The following is a 20,263-nucleotide window of genomic DNA, read 5'->3' as shown; positions in this document are numbered from 1 at the left end:
TTCAGGGCTTCCCTGGTGGCGCAGTGGTTGAGAGTCCGCCTGCCGATGCAGGGGACGTGGGTTCATGCCCCGGTCCGGGAAGATCCCACATGCCGCGGAGCGGCTGGGCCCGTGAGCCATGGCCGCTGAGCCTGCGCGTCCGGAGCCTGTGCTCCGCAACAACAGAGGCCACAACAGTGAGAGGCCCGTGAACCCAAAAAAAAAAAAAAAGGAATAAATTCAGATAATACCTTTAGTGCCTACAGATGATAATGATGATCTGTGACATGCAAAGTATTTTCACATTTGTGCTTGCATTTGATCACATTTTCCTTGCTTTCCTACTAGAGGACCTGCATCAGAACCATGTTCTTCTGACCTTCAGTCTCTATGCTTTTTTATTCTGGGCCATACCAAAGGAGTTTGACTTGTTCTCTGTGACTCCCAGGACAAGAAGACAGAAGCTACAGGAAGACAGCTTGGATTCAAAATAGGGATATTTATTTTTAATGGTCAGAAGTATCAAAAAATGACTGCCTCAAAAAAGGAGTGTGTTTCCTGTCCCTGGTGGCACCCAGGCAGAGGCTGTCCAGCCACCTGAAGAGGATGTTGTAAAGAGAAGGGAAAGGTTAGACTCGGTGGCCTTCCAATTCTGAGAGTCTGAGTTTCTCATCAGAACAGGAAGTGTCTGTTTCTGCAGCTCTCCACCCCCATACTCCTCATTATTTTTCCGGGAAATCCAGTGAAGCTTGAGAGTTTTATCTGCAGATCCAGCCCTCACACTCTAGCCTATTTGACTTAAGAACCAGATTTCTTTGAGATTCAAGAGGCTGGGTTTTAATACTCTTTCTACCTCCTATCCTCTACATGATCTTGGGAAAGAAAGTTCTGTAGTTTGTACCTGCCCAACATCAGCTCCCATTCTCTGCTAACAGTTCCTCCATCTCCTTTGGGGACCACTCCTCTCTTACTCTCAGTCCATGTGGCTCTATTGACATTGTCTCATCTCCATGGTCAGCACGTGACCTAGGTCTAACCACAGAATGTTCTGGCTCCCTGGCTACAATAATTGGTTCAGGAATGGGCATCTGATTCAAGTTGGAGCAATCTGAATCCATCCCAAGACTTTTGCTACAGCTGCTGAGAAAGAGAGGCTCTTTTTCTGGAGGTTGCTAAGCTGGTAACATGCAAGTCTCGATTTTCTGGGGTCTACACAGGGGCAGAGCCTGCCTGAAAATGAAGTCAACACAAAGCAAAGCAAAGCTAAGAGGTAGTGAGAACAAATCCTGATGACATCATTCAAATGCCTGAATCCAACAGTACCTGAAGTTAGACCTACTTCTAGAGTTTTTCAGTTATGTTAGCCAATAAATTCAGGTCGTGTTTGGTTTTTACATTTTTGGTTACTGAATTTGTTTGTTTATTTCTTGGGTACATTTGACTTGGATTCCTACCACATGTAACCAAGAGTTCCAACGAACACCTATCACAATGCGCTAGAGTGAGGACTTCCTGTAGAACATGAGTCTGGAGCTGCTGCTCTCTTCTCTGTATCAAGGTATACCTAGTAAAATCCTTGGTAAAGACTGCTGATTATTTAATGTGTCACTCTGTGCAGAGAGCCATCAGGATCTGAATCAGAGCCATCAATACCTTAACCAGAGTGAAATTTGGGACCACTTCAATCACTGTCATAGTTATCTCTCATACTCCATATGCAGAACTCTGGTCTTTACCAGCATTTCCAGGAATTGCCCCCAACCCCGCTTTTTAGTGAATTCAATCACCATTCGTCCACCAAATATTAAAAGCACCTATTATGTGCCAAGCGTTATAACAAATTATGTTTGGAATACAATGATGTGTAAGATACTAAGAAGCTTACAGTAAAACCAGGAGGCGGCATTTACAGGGAACTTTTATAAAACCAGTCCCATGTATCTGTCGTTTTACTAATTTTTTTTAATCCCAATTTCATATAGATTTGCTATTATGAGTAGAATATTTTTTCTTTTACATTTTCTAATTGGTTATTACTAGTCCTTAACTTTCTTTTTTTAATTTATGTGTTTGTTTATTTTTGGCTGCGTTGGGTCTTTGTTGCTGCGGGCAGGCTTTCTCTAGTTGTGGCGAGCAGGGGCTACTCTTCTTTGTGGTGCGCAGGCTTCTCATCGCGGTGGCTTCCCTTGTTGCAGAGCACAGGCTCTAGGCGCACAGGCTTCAGTAGTTGTGGCACACGGGCTCAGTAGTTGTGGCACACGCACTGTAGAGCGCAGGCTCAGTAGTTGTGGCTCACAGGCTTAGTTCCTCCACAGCATGTGGGATCTTCCTGGACCAGGACTTGAACCCATGTCCCCTGCATTGGCAGGCGGATTCTTAACCACTGCGCCACCAGGGAAGCCCCGTTTTACTAATTTTTTAAACTCATAGTAATACTTTATTAATTTCCTATTGCTGCAGTAACGAGCTACCACAAACTTAGTGGTTTAAAACACACAACACAGTCCTGGATATCAGAAATCTGAAATGGCTGTCACTGGGCTAGAATCGAGGTGTCAGCAGAGCTGTGTTCCTTCTGGAGGCTCTAGAAGGGAATCTGTTTCCTTGCCTTTTCCAGCTTCTAAAGACTGCCTGCTTGGCCCCTCCCACCATCTTCAAAGCCAGCAGCACAGCATCTTCAAATCTCTCTCTCGCCCTCTCTGATTCTAACATTCCTGCCTTCCTCCTGGAAGGACCCTTGAAATCATATGGAGCCCACCTAGATAATGCAGGATAGTGCCCCCATGTCCGGGTCCTTAACTTTATCACACCTGCAAAAATCCCTTTTGTCATGTAAGGTAACATATTCACAGCCTCTAGGGATTAGGATATGGACACCTTTGGGGGACCATTATTCTGCCCACCACAAATACAAATAAGCAGGTATTATTATTACTGTTCCCATTTTACAGAGAGAAAAATTAAGGTTTAGAGAGGTTAAAGTAACCCTCCTGATCACTAGTAGGAGCCAGAGCCTTGATTCGTCCACAGCGGGTCCGATTCGGAGTCCACATGCTTGTTCACTGTCATTCTCCCTGCCAACCCCGAGGATTGTGGATTTTAAAGTCACACAGACCTGGGCAAGTCACGTAACTCTCCCGTGCCTTACTTTTGTCATCTGCAGCAAGGAGCTAATAGTTTTATGTTTAGGAACAGTTGAGGTTACGCACGTAGCACTCTTCGTTGCACTGTGGCACATGGTAGGTGCGAAATATGTGGCCATCATTCCTACAACAGTTTTTCAAAGGTGTCAGGGGCCTGAAGAGACAGATTCAGTGCCCTTGAATGGGGAGAGCGGCCCTGTCCCAGGAGGAAATGCTCACCTTTGGCTCAGAGGTATTATGTCTCCAAGGACACCTGCGGAGCTCAGGTTGGAATACTTTCTGCTGGCTTCTAGAACACTGGTGAGAAGAGAGCTAGCTAGGTTTAGACATCTGGGGAGCTAGGCTAGGGCCAGACACAGGTGGGGTGTGGGCCTCTCATTGCCCATTGGTGCCCAGATGAGCAGATAAAAGAACCTCCTGCTCTCCCACTCCCCCTACTACTCTCTCAAGCTCCTTAAGAAATGGCACGTCAACCCATCTGCTCAAACAAATGATTGGCTAGGCCCCTCTTTGAGAGAATGTGCTTGGGGGGTGACCACACACCCCAGTCCCCCAGAACTTGCCTGCTGGGGCGCCCTCTGCCCTTGTCCCCGGCTGAGCTGCTTTGCTGCAAGGGGCGTCTGACAACAGAAGGACGGCAGAATTCATCACTCTCCTAACTTGTCCATTTGTCTTCGGCTCAGAGGGTCCTGACGGGGGAGTTTCCAGGGGCCGCACTGAAGCGCACACGATCTCTTGACAGAGACACATGGCGGTGATTACACGCGGCGTTAGGCACAGTCATTGCAGCTCGGCGTCTCCAAGTCGTCTCCTGGGCACAGTCTCAGACTGCCTCCACAGCCTCCCTGGCGTCCAGCTCCTTTTCTAAACCACGTGTGGGGATGGAGAAGGGGGAGAGGCGGGGGTCAGGGGGTACAAGAGGCCGGAGACAGGGCTTTCCTGCCCAGAAGTCGAGATGAGGGGTCCCTCTGTCGGCACAGTTGAGTGGGGCAGCCTGGAATGAACTTCCTCGCCAGCTTCCTGTCCAGGACACAAACGCATTCCTTCCATTCTCGAGCATGAGACTCGAACCCAGATTGCCCTGGGAAAGGGAGCATGGTGACATGGTATGAAGGACTAACAGAGCACTTCCTGACATGAAAAAGAAGATGGAATCTCAGAGGTTTCCACAGCCATAAACTCCAATTCCTGTGCTAAGGTTTGAGTCCTTGTCTAACTCTGTCAGGTATTTATCTGGCATTTTCTTGCACACCTTTCTTGACGGGGGCTCACTTCTTAGGGCAGCTGATTCCATTCTTGGGCAGCTTTGACTCTTAGAAAAGTGCTTCAAATTGAACAGGAACCTGTCTCCCAGAGGCTGCTCTTGATTTGGCCTTTCAGTCTACTTTCCCAATCACAGTGTTTCTCCAAGAGATGCCTCTTTTCTGAGAATCATATGGGGAGCTCATTAAAATGCAGTTTCCTGGACCCAGCCCTGACCTGGTGAATCAGAATCTCTGAGGCAGGAACCTAAGGCTCTGCATTGATAAGAATACCTGATCTGTAAGATGAGCATTGCGGGCCCCTGAAATGAATTCAGGGCGGTACCCACACACAAAGAATGTCCAAAGGGAAAGCCAGGAACCCAGAGGACAAACTTTTTCAACTTGTCAAACTCTGCCAATGGTGGGGTTGACTGGGGAGGAAGCCACATCAAATAGGGATGGGCTAAACCAGGAAATCCCAAATAACAGCTAATACTAAGTACCCACCGGCACTAAAGGCTTTGACGTAATCCCTCCGGGTGTAGGCACTACAGCTACCTCCATTTAACAAGCAAGAAAACACGTTTAGAGCGGTGACTTGCCAAAGGAAATACATCTGGGAAGTGGCAGCGTTGAGGTTTGTCTGACTCTGCACCCCTGCCCAGCATCTGCCAACTTGATGGGAATGCCAGATCTAAACCTCCCAGGTCCAGGCCCCTTCCTTGATCTCAGTGAGCAGACAAAGTTGTTGTCATTTAAGTGTGGAACCTGTTTTCACCCACACCTCCAGGGTGAAATCTCTCCAGGTGCTTTTGAGGGGTACGGGCCAGTCCCAAGGAAGGCAGGGGTACCTGGGGTTTCCAGGCGATGATTCTGGCCCTCAGGGAACAGTTCTGCTTCCACAGGCTGCTCACCTTACCCTGTCACTCCCGCAGTCAGGCCCACCCCAAACATTTGCAGGGCCTGAGCAAGGGTATAAATGGAGGCCCACATAGCACATGCCTGAATAGTTAGACGATAGAAATTAAGGTAACAAACTGTAAAAAACAAAACAAAACAAACAAACAAACATGTTCTAACTTCCTGTCTTGACAAATATTCTTTCATTGTGACCTGGAAGGGCAAATTCAAATTTAACCTTTGAAGGAGCTCCTCCCTGGCACTTGGCAATGTGCGGAGAGCTGGCCCCCAGCCCTGGCTCCTGGCACGGCCCCCTTTCTCTTCCACACTTGACTCTGCCCCACCCTCCGAAAGCCTCACACACACGTGTGAGGACCACAGGCTGCACATCCCAGCTCTGTCCACGTGCCCTGCAGGCAGTAGCACCCTGGCCCCCCTGGGGCTGGGTAGAGTCATGGTCGGCAGCCTGCTTGGGTCACGACCCCTATCCGGCTGTCTCTGCCCCCTGAATCCATTTGCAGCAAGAGGCGATCATGAGGGCTGAGATGGGAGAGGTACCCTGCGTTAGTATGCCAGTTGGCATCCTGAGGGCTGCAGTCCCCTCTCTCAGCCTGGCACCGGGCCCGGCAGAGGGGGCTGGAAGGCAGGCCCTCCCACGGCAGATGAAGCACGGGACAAGGAAGTGAAATCTTGAGCTATCACTCCAGCCTGCAAACGAGAGAGAGGGAGAGGGAGAGGGAAAAAGAATCTTATACTTCAGGCAGGGAAGGAGGTCACTAGATCATGAGATCATATCTGCTTCACGCCTCCCCTGAAATTTGCTTATTCAATCTTCTTATCTTTGGATTTTAAAAAGAGTGTGATGCACCTCACTTGGGGATGATATCAGCTCCAATCCTATAGGTCAGTGATGAGCAAAGCACCCTCTTGACCAGCAGCAGCTTCACCTGTCGTTAGACATGCCAGTTCTTGGGCCCCAGTCTGACCTACTGAATCAGAGGCTCTGGAGGGGGACCCAGCACTCTGTGCTTAACAAGCCCTGCTGATGATTCTGACGCTCACGGAAGGCTAAGAACCACTGATGCAGGCCAAGCAGAGCCATTGATTGTTTCAGAGCAGAGTAGTGATCCGTGAGAGCTGTGTTCATCAAGCTGTATTCATTCAGCAAATATTTACTGAGGGCCCAACAGTGTTAGGCACTGGAGATTCAAGATACCGTCTGTGCCCTCAAGTTGCTCACAGACAAACTCAGGAGCAGGCTAGTAAACAGATCAGTACGCTAGGATGTAATAAATGCTCACACCAGACAGGTGGAGAGTGGTGTCCCGTGGAGGAGTGTCGGATAAGACTTCTGAGAGGCAGCTCTTCGGAAACTTGGAGAAGCAGGCATTGTCAGACACGGAACAGAGAGCAGTGAAATGTTGCTGGTGACAAGGGCTCTCTCCTTGACCAAACTTTCATCAGGCCCCTCTTAGTTCTCTTCTCAACTAGGCCGTGACCTTGGCCCCCATCCTGTCTTTGGTCCACCCAGCCCAGTCTTAGCAAAGACTCCTGCCAAGTCACCCTTGAGATCTGATCAAATTCCTCATCCCTCACCCTTGATGTCTAAGCCCTTGGCCTGACTTTAGTGAGAGTCCCGTTAGGCCAGTTTAGCAAGAATCCCCCTACCCTTGCCACCTCCTCTTAATAATTTTCCATCCATTGACCCCTTTGCTCTGCTCATTGTTTATAAATTCCCAGCTGCCTGTTGTATCGTGAGTTGAGCCCTACCTCTCTCCCCTGTTGCAATACCCCTACTGCAGTAGTGCTGAATACAGTCTTCCTTATCAATTTAACAAGTGTCAGAATAAATTTTTCTTTAACACTGGACAGGGCAGCAGTTGTGCCGAGACTTAGAGGAAGGAAAGAATATGGCCCAGCCTGTTTAGGCCCTTAGGCCAACAAGGAGGTAAGCCTGGGGAACAGGGACTTGGGAGCCTCTCCGAAAGTTTGGAGTTTGTCCTGAATGCAGTGGGAAGCAGGAGGGAGTTTTAAGCAGAAGCATAGCATAATTAGGCTTTCATTCTAGAAAGATCTCTCTGGCAGGCTGCTTCGTGGTGAGTGGATTGAGGACCCCAAACCTGGAGCCCTGAGAGACCAGTGAGGAGACTACTGTCCCTGAATCAGAAACTCAAGCATCTGAATGTCTAATACCGTTCCCTGGTCAGTCAGCCGCAGCCAGGGCTGAGAATCACTGAAGTAGGAGGTGAAAGTGAAGAGACCAGAAGAGGGCAGGAGCAACGGAGAGAAAGGAATGTGTGTGTATTTGGGAGGTTGGGAGGATGCCTCCCAGGAGTCAATGGGAGTTATTGGAGAGTCGCTGCATTTTCAGAAGGCAAATCCTGAGACTGAACAGGGGTGGTTAGTGTCTGAAAGCTTCATCCTCTTTTTTCTAGGAGCAAGAAAGATGCTGGATTTTGAGGAAGCTAAACCTCCCATAAATGAACCATTTGACTTAAGGAGTTTAAGACTCATTCATTCACTCTTTCATTCATTCATTCAAGAAATGCTTACTGAGTACCTACTGTGTCCTGGGTGCTGTGCAAGGTGCTGGGGATACAGTAGTGAGCAGAGGTGGTCCCAATCTAGTGGGTGAGGACGACTTTATACAAGTAATGACTCCAGTAAATGTAAAATTACAACTGTGCTAAGTGCTATGGAGGGAAAATACTTAAAGGATATGTAATAGGGGATGTGACCCAGCTGGGGGGATCTGGAAAGCTTCCTTTAGACCGCATCCCCTGTCCTGAGGTGCAAAAGATGAGTAAGAATTGGCTAGGCTAACAGGGAGGGGGTGCTACAGGCAGAAGGAGAGCATGAGAGCATCAAAGGCCCTACGGCAGGTGGCCTTTAGCATCACCTGTTGGGCTCTTCACAGGTATGCGGGCCCAGATTCTCCAGTCTATGGGAGAAGCCTCCCCAGGCTGTAACCCCTGACACCCCTTTCGGAAAGCCCACTGTGGAACTGGTGCTAGCAGAAAACCCCATGTTTCCCACAAGGGGCAGATGGCCAAAGGCCTGTGTGAGTGCCCTGGTGGCCTCCCGCAAGCTGGAAGGAGAGGCCCAGGCGTGTGAGCCCAGACAACCTTGCAGCGAGGTCATCGCTGTCTCCCACGCGGGAAGTGCTTCCTGACAGCTGCTCTGTAGCGATTCTCCTTCAATTTCCATTTTATAGTTCCTTGTTCCCTCCTCAGTGGGAGACTGTGTCTCCAAAGAAGTCAGGCTGACATTGCAGGCTGCAATTATCATGCCCTTCCCCTGGCTGAGATTGCCTGGTCACCTCCCACCTTTGGTAGTAAGTTTCCCTGCATTTATTCTATTGCACAGATATTTATCAAGTACCTGCTGGGTGCTACAGCGGATGGGAATGGATCCAAGCAAAATTTGAGATAGCCTTTCCATCACCCAACTCGCAGGTGACCCCACACAGCCCATCAACAAATGTTTGTAGAGATTGGGATTGAAGGGTTAAGGTTAATGAGTATTATTTAAAGCCCCAAAGGTACCCACAAGAGAACTAAATATTGCAACATGTCTATCGAAGATTTGTAGGCAGAAGGCAGAAGGGGTAAGTGAGCTAAATCCTCATTAATCACATTAAGAAGTCAATAGATACTGTCTAGAGTTGGTAAATCAAGGAGCACAGGTAATAAAGCTTTGACAGGAACAACCAGAGGACGACGATTAGGAGCCCCCAGGTGTCCGGAGCCCAACATCCCGAGATGAAATTCCATTTCTGTTGCTTACCAACTGGGTGACCTTGGACAGATCACTTAACTTCTCTACACCTTAGTTTTCCCATCTGTAAAATGGGCATAATGATGGTAGCTACCTCATGGGGTTATGATGAGCACTTAGGGAAACAATGTACATAAAAGGATTAGCACAGGGCTTGACACACACACGGCACACACTGAATAAATGTTAGCCAAGGCTAAAAGCAGGAACAGTTTAATAAAGGTTGGTCTCTGGGGAATAGGACATGGGTGGGGGTGGTGTTGGGGGAGAAGGCAGCTGCTGTTCATTATAAGTTCTCTGAACTGTTTAATTTTATGACCATATGCACACACCTCATTGCTAAAAATAAAAATTTTAAACATTCATACAAACTGGGTGATTACTATAGAAAACTGGACGTTGACTGAATTTTCTGGCTTGAGTATCTCTGTTCCCACAACATTCAAACTCCTCCCCCTTCCCTGTCCCATTTTCACCCTCAGTTGCCCTCATCCCCACCCCTTCTTGTTCCCTTAGTTTCTGTTTTTCTCGATTGTCCCTACTCTTAACTGCTCTCTGTAGCACTTGGTGTCTGTATTCGTTTGTTGGGGCTGACATAACAAAGTACCACAGAGTGGGTAGTTTAAACACAGAAAGTTATCTTCTTCTGGAGGCTAGAAGTCCAAGATCAAGGTGTTGGTAAGTTTGGTTTCTGCTGAGGCCTCTCTCCTTGGCTTGCAGATGACCACCTTCTCGCTGTGTCCTCACATGGCTATTCCTCTGTGCACCCATCCCTGGTGTCTCTCTTTATGTCCACTTTTTCTCTTCTTGGAAGGACACCAGTCACACTGGATTTGGACCTACCCTAAGGGCCTCATTTTAACTTAATTACCTCTTGAAAGGCCCTGTCTCCAAATATAGATTCTGAAGTACTGGGGGGTCAGGGCTTCAACATATGAATTTGGGGAGCATGCAATTCAGCCTATAACAATATCCTTGAGCCATTTGGTGCCCTGGGGCCCAGGAGCCTGTTGCAATGATATTATGAGGCCCAGGGCCAAATATTAGGCATATATCTGGGATAGACAGTACCACCTGTGCTAGCAGGCTGTGGCATCTGCCACAAGGTGAGTGATCCCAGGGGTTCCTGGAAATGTGTACATCCCTTTCCAAGACCTTGATGCGTACTCAGATGTGTGACTGCTCACCACATAAGGGTCCTGGGACTCAGGGCGCCAGGACTCCTCCTGTACTCTGCCACCATCTCGTTGTGTGACTGTGGACAAGTCACTTCCCTTTTCTGAGCCTTAATTCCCTCCTCAATAAAATGAAGAAGTCATTTGTCCTAAGAGACTTGCATTCTAATTCCTGCTCCTCCTTCCTCAATCTTTGTAGTCTAGAAAGCTTGAGTGCTTGTTTTCTGGTCTCTGAGACAGCGAAGTATATCCAGCTCAACTATCTGGAGGCTTCTCCACCCCTCATGAGACAGTTGCCCTCCCCATCCTCCACTGCTTCGAGATCTGGGGGTCTTGCCCAGCCTGCATCTGTCTATCCTTCCTCTGGTTTTCCTTTGGGGCAGACTCAGTCCTGGGATTTTTAGTGAAGCTATTTGAAAAAAGAAGTCAGCTTCCCCTGGCATTCCTAGCTGTCAAGATAATGTAAACCTGGAGCTACCAGCAGGCACCCTGTCACCTGGAGAGAGTAAGCTGCCTGAGGGCAAAGAGCATATAAAGATGAAGCAGACTTGAGAAAGTTTCTGGGGCTTGATGACATCCTTTAAACACCTGGATCTTGCTGTGCCTGAAGGCAAAGTACCCTTGACTTTTCAGCTAAATAAGGCATAAATTTCTTTCCTTTTTTTTTTTTTAAAAAATTTATTTATTTTTATTGAAGTATAGTTGATTACAACGTTGTGTCAGTTTCAGGTGTGTAGCAAAGTGATTTAGTTTTACATATATATATATTCTTCAGATTCTTTTCCATTATAGGTTATTACAAGATACTGAGTATAATTCCCTGTGCTATGCAGTAGGTCCTTACCGTTTATCTATTTTATATATAGTAGTGTGTATATGTTAATCCTAAACTTTTAATTTATCCCTCCCTCCCCTCTCCTTTCCCCTTTTGAAACCATAAGTTTGTTTTCTAAGTCTGTGAGTCTATTTCCGTTCTGTAAATACATTCATTTATATTATATTTTTAGATTCCACATATAAGAGATATGATATTTGTCTTTCTCTAATTTACTTCACTTAGTATGGTAATCTCTAGGCCCATCCATGTTGCTGCAAATGACATTATTTCGTTCTCTTTTACAGATGAGTAATATTCCAATATATATATATATATATATATATATATATACCACATCTTCTTTATCCATTCACCTGTTAAAGGACATTTAGGTTGCTTCCATGTCTTGGCTATTGTAAATAGTGCTGCTATGAACATTGGGGTGCATGTATCTCTTCAAACAGGAGATTTTGTCTTTTCCAGATATATGCTCTTTCCTTCTTTTTCTCTTTATTTGTTTATCATCCACATCTTTTTAAAAAATATCTTTATTGGAGTATAATTACTTTACAATGTTGTATTAGTTTCTGCTGTACCCACATCTTTTTTGAACTGGTTTTCTGCTACTTTCTGAGGAGGAATCTTGTCCTTGAATATTGTTTATCTTCAAGAAATTCTTTCCGATGTTCCTTCTTTTTCTTAGCAAACTCCTACACAGCCTTCAAGATCCACCCAAACATCACCTCCCGGTGACCTCTCCCATGGGCCCCTGAGAAAAATGAGAGGTTCCCTCCTCTGGGCTCTCATGGCAGCCTGTGCATTGCTCCAATAAAACACTTAACAATTTATATCAACTTTTTACATAGTTGTCTGTTCAGATCCCTGTATTTAAATGTTTGTTCATCTTTGAACCCTCAGTGCCTGGATCAAGGGATGGCACACGGTTTGCGTTTGATGAATGAGGGAATGAATAGTATATAACCTGAATCCTTCTGCTGTGACATCAGCCCTCATTTTCATTGCTCAGAAGAAACAGAAACCAATTTGTCACTCTGCTCTGCGTGGATTAGTCACAGTTTAATCAACTACAGAGTGGCGTGATATATTTACTAAGCTAAGTAAATGCTAAAAAAAAAAATTCCATTTTGATGCTGAATTGTCAGTGCTTTTATATGCTTACCCTCCCTTGCTACTCACCCCTCTTTTACTTACTTTGGGGCCACATGGTGTAATAGACTGGGAGGTTGGAGAGCTGGTTTCTAGTCCCCAGTTTTCTCTAGGAACGTGTGGAGCTCATCTTCATCATGATGGGGCTGGACCAAATCAGGAGTTGAAACTTCTAAGACCCACAAGGACTGTAGTGTCAACTTGGCCTCAGTGACCACTCAGCCCCGGTTTGTTATGACCATGTAGGAAGACAGGTCCAGTGCTGCCAGATCTTGCAGTTTTTAAGAGAAGTTGGGAGTGTAGGTTTTTATATAGAATGAGTACTTTAAAAAAAATATTATGTACACCTAGGCTGTGAAGATTCAGGTGCTCTCATACACTGCTGATGGGAGTGCAAAAAGATTGGACCCCTATGGCGGGGAATTTAGCAATATCCTTCAAAAGTACAGATGCATTTACCCTTTGACCCAGCAAATCCTACTTCTAGGGATTTCCTCTGAAGATTCACCTCCACGCTACAGAACAAGGTAGGCACAAGGTTATTCATTATGACATTAATAGCCCCAAATTGGAAACAACTTCAAATCTCCTTTTGAGATTTGGGGGACAGTTGAATGTTGGTTTATTCACACACTGTGGAGTACTTTGCAACTGGAAAAAAAGAATGGGACAATCTCTCTGTATTTTTATGGCAAGATCTCCAGGATCATCTACATGATAAAAGCAAAGTGCAGCACAGTGTATAGAAAGTGCTCTTGAAACTCACATCCCCCAGCTGAGGACAGAGAGCCTTTGCAAAGCCAACTGCATTGGTTCTCTCCTAGCTCTCCCTGCAGCTGGGGGTATGGGCTGTGTGTGTGTGTGTGTGTGTGTGTGTGTGTGTGTGTGTGTGTGTATGCCCATGCATTTAGGTCTCCCAGGGTAAGTGGCAGGGACCTGTTTACTGCAGACCTGCTACAGGGACAGGCACTGCCCAGAGAGACATTGGCAAGACAAATATCCCATTAGAATGGCCTAAGACTGTTGGACTGGATTCCAACACTGTTAAGTTCTGATATCAGTTCTGCCCCCAACAGCCATTGAGGACCTTTCTCCTTCCTCCCACCAAATACAATTGTTATTTGTATGTTCCTTTTTTACAATGCCTTTTCTACCGCTGGACCGTGAGCCCCAGGAGACCATGATTAATCTGTTTGCCCACCACTGAAACTCTAGCACTTGTCATAGTGCGTGGCATGTAGTGGGTTCTCAATAAATAACAATTGAATGAATGACTAAATGACAAAAATGGGTGATGGACATAAAGAACTTAACATGGTACCCAGACATGGTTCAATTACAGGTGGTAGTAGATTACTTAATGTTAAGATGGTGGTGATTACAAGTTGTATGACTTTAGGCAGATTGATAAAATCCCAAGCCTTGGCTTTCTCCTCTCTATTATGGATACGATAATACCTATTCCCAAGTGTTGTTATGGGTATTAATGAGATAACATAGGCAAATCACTCAGTGTATGGTTTGGCACATAAAAGATAAAAAGCAGTGGTTCTTACTAGAGAGAAACAGCATAAACCAAATAAACTGAAGAATCAGGCAAATCCCTAGATTGATGTTGAAATGCAAAGGGCATTGCACAAACAGGCTCTCTCTGCACTTTCCACCATCCTCTTACGTAGAAGAGCCATCCATTCTTCAAAGAGTGCTGGTTGAACAGATACCACGTGCTGGGCACCATGCCAGCTGCTAAGAGTAGCAGCAAAAAATGACTAATTAATGGGTCTGAGTTTCTTCTTGGGGTGATGAAAACATTCTAAAACTGATTGTGATGGTGGCTACGCACAGCTCTGTGACTGTACTAAAATCCATTGAACTGGACACTTGAAATGGGTGAATGAACTGAATGGCATGTGAATTATATCTCAATAAAGCTCCTGTTAAAAAGCAAAGAAATGAACAGTAGACTTGAGTCTACCCCTTCCTACTTAGGCAGGTCACTTCACCTCTCTGCTTCAGTGTTCTCTTCTGGAAAATAGGAATAATAATCAAACCTACCTCAGAGGGTTTTGGTGAGGATTAAAAGAGAGGATATTTGTAAAATGCTAACTTAGAGTTTGGTATGTAAGAAGAGCTCCATCAAAGTTAGCTAACAGCATCCCCATCATCTTTATCAACATGTAAATGCTAAAATAGAAATTACACAAGTAGTGTGGGGAAAATTAACCTAGTAGTATGGGCTCTTAGCTCCACTGGGTGGCAGGAGGAAGGAGTCAGTAAGGAGGTGAGGGAAGAGCAGATGACAGTCAAGCCAGCTGAGAATGCATCCGGAGAGAAGGATGTGAAGGGCAGCCTAGAAGAAGGAACAGCATGAGCAAGGGCATGGGGGTGAGAGACCACGGGGTTAAGGTAAGGAACTACTAGCAGTTTTGCACAGAGTTCAAGGCCAGCAAGTTGAACTGTATTGTGAAGGCAATGGGGAGATCGCCAGCAGGAAGCAACATGGCAAGTCTGTGTACCAGAATAGTCACTATGGTGGGGAGGATGGACCTTAAGAGATGCAGGACTGAAGCGGTGGAGGAGTTAGGAGACTACTGTAACAATTCAAGTGGCAGATGATAAAGGCTTTAACTTGGACTCTGAGACTAGGGTATCAAGGCCAAGGCTCCTTTGATCATAAGGGACAGAAGCTCGCTCATAACTTCAAGGAAAAGTTATACAACAGGAAACCCCACAGAAGCCCTAGGGCAGGGATCCGGATCTGGGCAGGCATCCCAGAAACACGGACTTGAACTAGGAAACCAGGAGCCGGGGCAGTTATTTTTCATAATTAACTCTCTTAGCATCTGTATTCCTTGCACCTCTGCTCCATTGTCTTTTTCTTAACTAATGCATTTCTTGTGTTATTGATGGCTTCTGCTTCCCCATAACTTCTCCTTGTGTGTGCCCAAAAAGTAATCTCCACCCTGATGCCCCCTGAACTTCCACATTCAGGGACCACGACCAACTGCCTTCTTCCCTCTGTGTCACTTGATTCCAATTTCTGAGACAGAATCTGAGTGGCTCTGCTCATCCTTTTGATCTGGGTCAGGTAAATCATAGGCCAAGGGCCAGCCCATAGATGAGGGTCCACAAGGTAGAGAATTTGGCCATTTGAGGTAGACAGTTTTGATCAGGGATTCTTCTTGCAGGCACCTGAAATATGTCTCATACAGTAGGCCTAGAGGGAAAGGGATACATGTAAAATGTATTAGGCAATAAAATCAGCATTATTAGGTAATTGTTTGAATGTGGGAGGTGAGCTAGAGTAGAGGCAGGGATGACATCACGGGTTGGCTTGGGTAACTGGGTGATCTCTCAGCTCCACTTTCCTCTGTGATGGTGCTGTTCTCAGGTTCTCTGGAAGCTTCTCCACTTGATTCAGTCAGGGTCTCAGCAGAAAATGCATAGTTCTCCCACACTGGAAAATGTGAGGCACGTTTACTAAGAGGACAATGGGAAGGGTATAGGGTAACAACAAAGAACAGTGCAGTACCCTGGGGCTAGAATCAGTGGTGTGCTGTCCAGCCCTGGCCCGAAGGGGGAGGGCAGGGCAGTTCTCAGAATCCAGAGAGGGAGGCCTGCCTGACAGCAGCTGTGGTCTTTAGTGGTGGACGCAGCCAGCCTGTGACATCATCCCAGTAAGGAAGCTGGGAAAAGAAACACCCTGACCTGACTCCGCTCCCTCTTTTTGGTATCCTGCCCTGGCTCCCCAAGGGCTAACCCCAACAGGAAGACAGAAGGCAGGGAAGCCCAATGATGTATGCTATATAGCATCCCTGGGCTGGCGAGGAACAAGGGTAAGACATCCAGTCCACTCCTCATGGTGGGTCTGGAAGGGACCACTACATCCTGATAAAAGCCACAGAGTTCAAATGCGATTGTTCTATTATATTTTGCCTTGGGTAGATCAGGTATCCATCCCTGGACCAATCACTGTAGCAGGAGCAGAGAGCGTACTGTGATTGGCTCAGCCAGAAGCTGAGGGTGGAGTCAGCTCTGATCCAACCTCCCAGCTGAGATGCAGGAAGGTAAATCCTCAAAGAATAATCAGGGTGTTGTTAACTGACCAGATTAAAAGAACAGATGTTGGGACTTCCCTGGTGGCGCAGTGGTTAAGAATCCACCTGCCAATGCAGGGGACACGGGTTCGAGCCCTGGTACGGGAAGATCCCACATGCCGTGGAGCAACTAAGCCCCTGTGCCGCAACTACAGAGCCTGCAAACCACAACTACGGAGCCCTGTGCCACAACTCGCGTATAAAGCCCATGCTCCGCACCAAGAGAAGCCACCGCAATGAGAAGCCCGCGCATTGCAACAAAAAGTAGCCTCTGCTCGCTGCAACTAGAGAAAGCCTGCACGCAGCAAGGAAGACCCAATGCAGCCAAAAATAAATTTAAAAAAGAGCAACAGATGTTCACTACTGCCCATAACGGGACTCATCGAGGACTTCTGACCGAGGGTGGGAGGTGCGGGCGGGGAGTGGAGGGCGGTGGTGTTCCTGTTAGACTGATTAGGGGGAAGAGACCAGGGTGCACTGGTGAATGGAATGAGCCTGGTAGTAAGGGATGAAGCTGCGCCCTCTCCACGCCTCAGCTTCCTAGCAGGGATGAAATTTAACATTCTGTGGCTCCAGCGCTCACCAGCAAGTTGTTAACAAACAAGTTCAGCCTCTCATCAAGAATGTAGATGTCGCCAGTAAAGACCACCAAGTCTTGCTTTCCGAATTCATTCCTTGCAGTTAGACTAGGACGAGACCTTTCCGGACCCACTGAAGTTTGCTGGAAGGTGCCACCTAGTGGAGCATCCAATGACATGCCCCTTAGACCAAAGGAAACCGTGAAAAGGGTTTTCGAGCTGAAACCCATGGAGCAGTAGTTCGCTCAAGCTTGGAATCACCTAGGAATGGCTGAGTCCTACCTCCAGAGGTTCTGACTTAACTGGTCTGGGGTGCCGGGTGGGCATCCAGAGTTTTCAAAGGTCCCCAGGTGATTCCATGTGCAGCCAAGGTTAAGACCACTGGATTATAGAGTACCCAACCCTTTATATTACAGAAGTGCTCCCAGACAATGACACTTCTCCATGAGCCTCAGACTTCTAGGAAGTCCCTTTCCACTGCACCCTACCACCTCTCTGTTTGTATTTTGTACAACTTTCTTCTTTTATGCAAAAATGAAAAGTAATTAAACAGGAAGCCCTGATATTTATTTTAGCGGCAGTGCCAGGAGGAGGGTGGCTCCCTCTACATCTGATATGTGCATCTGACCCTTCTGACTAATACTCTGAGATGTACCCATCCAACGACGTAGTATATTGGCTCTTTGAGACATACGGCCTTCTCTGTTTGCTCTTTCAAATCGTTGCATTCTACCTGCGGCACCTTCCGCCTCGACTGTCTTGATTCAATAGCATTCCTTTATAGTTGGCAGGATAGGTTTAATTGGCATCTCACTGCGAAAATGACAAAGTAGACTCCAAGCGAGAGACGGGCAATTTTCTGCCTAGAGGTCATTTCAAATAGGCATCCTGCAAACCCTTTCTTTCTCTTCAAACCAGGAGCTGAAATGCCACTAAATGCACACACTGGACTGAACCACCATGTCTGGCTCCCCTTTTCGCAACCTGCCTTGCAAGATTGAATCCCAGAATTTTAGAATTAAAAAAGACCTCAACAAGCGTCTGGTTCAAAGGCTTTATTTAACGCAACCATATTCTATATTTATCTAGACAGCTCCAATTCCTGTTACCACATACATTCCTGGATCCATTAATGATAAAAGTGATGCTCAGAGAATTGGAGTGACAGGTCTGAAGCTGCACAGGAAGGGAAGGGCAAACTCTGGACTGATCCAGGCTTATCAGAGCCATGTGGGGAAATTGCAGCTCCAGGACTTGGGTTCTCTTGCTCTATATTTAGAAGTTTGAACCTTGTTAAATGATCAGCCTGGTAGAGCAATGTGGGTCACTGACACCAGTGTTAATGAGTTTCCTGAGTGCAGGTTTTAAAGAGGTGAGTGATTCGTTTCCCAGATGTTTGTTGAGAACCTATATTGGGCCAGGTACTGTATTAGGCATTGAGGATATGCTGGGGAGGAAAACAAATGAACAAAAACAAGATGATCTCTGCCAGTGGAGCTCACAGTGCAGCGGAGGACACAGTCCAGTGGAGGACACATATCAAACGGTCACCCTGTAACTGGAAACACTGTGACTGTTTAGGAAAGGCACTGCTAAGGGGAGCTTAGTCTGTTCAGGGAGCTCAGGCAGGCTTCTCTAAGTGTGTATGACAAGCTTGACCATCTCCAAGAAGAGCAGAAGCAAAGCTTCAGGCTTGCACACACACAGAAGTCCAACACTCATAGTTTCTTGGCTTTTCCTTAGAGTCAAGTTGACCTCTCTTTCACCAGCTTGGAAATTATTTCATTACAGAGTCACGATTATCCTCGTTTAACGTATGAGGAAACTGAGGCTCAGAGTAGCTAAGGGACTTGGCCAAGGTTAAACAGTGTTAGAGGTAGACTGATTATCAGGCCAACACCTCCTGACTTGCTGATCCATTCCGCTTTCACACCCCCTCAGCTCAGGCCTAGGCCAGACCAGCCAGAGGGTAGAGCCCTTGACAAACGGGGCCAACCACACTGAGAAAGCCAAGGTAAGGACATCTAGTAGGAAAGGTTTTCCTATCCTCATCAGGAAGGCTGATGGCCTGCACCTGTCTTGTTGCCTCTCTTCCAATTGACCCTTCTTGCTGAAGGATGTCCTGGGGAGACTGAAAGGTCTGCCTGTTACTCATGACAAGTAGAAAACTGAAGAGTGAGCAAGACAGTAAGCAGATCATAAAAATAAAGGAAAAGAAAAGAAAGAAAAGGAAGTAAAGATGGGAAGATGGGGGAAGAGAGGAGATACTTACCATTCATCAAAAGTGTGCATTAAACACTTCCTATGTGCCAGGCACGTATGTTCCAGGACGTGGGGACAGAGCAAGAATGATCAGTTGAGATCTCAGCCCCATGCAGCTGACCTTCTATTTGGAGGAGCTCAATAATAAACAAGTCAACAAGCAAATACATAAAACTATGACCGAGAGGGATATGCATTATGAAGAGAACACAGCAAGATGGGAAGTACAGAAGAGAGCACTTTGGGTGGGTGGTCAGGGAGGGTCTCTGAGGATGTTTAAGCTGAGATCTGAAAGCTGAGAGAGAGCAACAGTGGAGGAAGATCTGGGGAAACAGCGTTCCTGGCAGAGAGGCCTTGGGTCTGGAATGAGCATAACGCATTCAAGGACCAGGAAGAAGGTGGGTGTGGCTGGCTTGGAGGGAGTGACAAGGAGCGTGACAGATGAGATCGGAGAGGCTCGGGCCAGAGGTGGAGGTTTTTGCCATGCAGCTGAAATCCTGTTCATCCCTCCTCGGGGCTCTTATGGGTGCTGGACTTTTACTTCACCCACAGTTACCAGTTACATTAGGCCAGCATCTGCGGTAAGCCCTTTATGCGAATTATCTCATTCAATGCCCACAATAGGCCTAGGACGGCTCATTCTGAAAGCAACATTTCTTTTTATTTTATTTTATTATTAAAATTTTTTTAAAATTTTATTTACTTTATTTTTTAAAACTTTTATTGAAGTGCAGTTGATTTACAATGTTGTGTTAATTTCTGCTGTACAGCAAAGTGACTCAGTTATACACATATATTCTTTTTCATATTCTTTTCCATTGTGGTTTATCACAGGATATTGAGTATAGTTCCCTGTGCTATACAATAGGACCTAGTTGTTTATCCATCCTATATATACTAGCTTACATCTGCTAATCCCAAACTCCCAATCCATCCCTCCCCCACCCCCTACACCCAGCAACCACAAGACACAAGACAAGTCTGTTGTCTTTGTCTGTGAGTCTGTTTCTGTCTTGTAGATGTGTTCATTTGTGTCATATTTTAGATTCCACCTGTAAGTGCTATATGGTATTTGTGTCTTTCTTACTTCACTTAGTATGATACTCTCTAGGTCCATCCATGTT

This window comes from Aethalodelphis obliquidens, unplaced genomic scaffold (assembly GCF_003676395.1).
Source record: "Aethalodelphis obliquidens isolate GAN/ISIS:26980383/991018 unplaced genomic scaffold, ASM367639v1 scaffold45, whole genome shotgun sequence".
Taxonomy (NCBI): Eukaryota; Metazoa; Chordata; class Mammalia; order Artiodactyla; family Delphinidae; genus Aethalodelphis; species Aethalodelphis obliquidens.
This window is presented reverse-complemented; position numbering follows the sequence as displayed.